Below are 1,612 nucleotides of genomic sequence, written 5' to 3' on the forward strand. Positions count from 1 at the left end.
CCCCCCCCCCCCCCTTCTGTTTGCAGGAGGAAGCAGAGCTCGGAGCCAGGCACAAGTCTCCAACCCTTACCCCACCACCTCCCTGGCATCCACGGGCAGGGAAACCAGCCAAGGGCAAGTGAGGGCACCAACAGCCGGGAGGGGAGGGCTGCCAGGGAGGGTTCTGCTGGCCTTCAGGCTGGAGGAGGGCAGGGAAGGCAGCACTGCCCCGGGGCATCCCAGGCAGCCTGATTCAGCAAGAGCAGCAGATGTGCAACCATCATCGGTTTCTCTGCCTGCCCCGGGAAGAGGAGGAAGAGGAAGGGCAATTAGCCAGCAACATCCTCATCTTGAAGGGATGGGTGATTTACCTCCAAGGAGGAAGGACAAGAGGAGGTTGGACAAGACCACCCTGCCATGAGCGTGCACAAGATGTGGTCCCACCACAAGTTCAAGAGAGGAGGGGACAGGCCTGATGGTCAAGAGAAGCAGCCAGATGAGGTAACCCTGCAGTCTAACAGGACACCCCAAGGGGCTCGTGCTTGAGGAAGGTGGCAATTTTAACCCCAAAGCAGGACAAGGGAGGCCCCATCCTGCAGGACTGACTGGTCCCACTTGAGAGCACAGGAATTATAGAATCATAGAATCGTCCAGGCTGGAAGGGACCTTAAAGATCATCTAGTCCAACCATCAACCTAACTCTGACAAAAAAATAAATAAGAAATAAGCAATAAAAAAAAATAATCACTAAACCATATTCTGGTTCCAGAATAATGGTCGCCTTCAATTAGGAGACATGAGGCACCAGCAGGCAAACCTTCTCAAACATGTCAACAGGCTGGAGCATCTCTGCAAGAATCATGCAACTTTTTAAAGGAAGAAGTTATTCAAAGGCCACCCTGGGCTGCACCACAGCGCTACAGCAATGGAGAGCCAACTGTGGAACCAACACCAAGGAACGCAAGAGGGAGGTCCATGATCCCATCTAAGCACATCTCCTGGCAGCACACAACCACCTGTCTGTGCAAACGGGATGGCTGAGGGCCCCAGAGTAGGAAGGCTGAGCATTTCAGAGGAGCCCGGGTGGTTTAGGAGCACGATCCCCATTTGGAAGCACAGCCCCAGATGCCCAGCATTGCAATCATGGTCCTTTCTCTCTCTTCTCCCAACCAACCAAACCAAAAACCCCCATGGAGGGGAGGTTTGAGCAACCCACTCAATGAAGCAGCGGCAGGTTCTCCCAGGGATTTTGGGCAGCATGCTGGGTGGCCAGAGCAGTTTTACCTCCTCTCCCGTTCCAGTTCACAGGGTTCCCCAGGTGCCAGCAGCGTGGTTCTTCCAGGTCAAGCGCATAACTTCAACCGAAAAATTTCTAGAGTGGAATGAGGGACCAGACCGACTCAGGAGGGGCCTGGAAGGCAAAGTTTGACACGGTCAATCCCTGGAGCGAGCACGGTTGTCCCCAGAGCATCTCCTGAAGGCACATTTCACCCCTGAGCCACAGCTCCCTTGTACTTCAGCAGAAACTAGAAATAAGCAGAAGGGCCATGGAGAAAGCCCCTCTTGCTTTCCAAAAAGGCCTTCGCGTGATGCCACCAGAGCTGGGAGAAGCTTGGGGAGCTGGGGCCACCCC

General features: G+C 54.5%; 1 protein-coding gene across 2 annotated transcripts in view; it reads right to left on the reverse strand.

The window, feature by feature from the left end:
* Positions 1-1,394, reverse strand: part of SH2B2 (SH2B adaptor protein 2) — a 24,677-nt gene extending 23,283 nt beyond the window's left edge. For both annotated transcript variants that reach the window (XM_014953413.1, XM_014953411.1), the window contains exon 1: positions 1,264-1,394. The gene's annotated coding sequence lies outside the window, so the exon portion shown is untranslated. The remainder of the gene's footprint in view (positions 1-1,263) is intronic.
* Between the last annotated feature and the right edge of the window lie 218 nt (positions 1,395-1,612).

The sequence above is a fragment of the Calidris pugnax genome, unplaced genomic scaffold, assembly GCF_001431845.1.
Source record: "Calidris pugnax isolate Ruff unplaced genomic scaffold, ASM143184v1 scaffold133, whole genome shotgun sequence".
Lineage (NCBI taxonomy): Eukaryota > Metazoa > Chordata > Aves > Charadriiformes > Scolopacidae > Calidris > Calidris pugnax.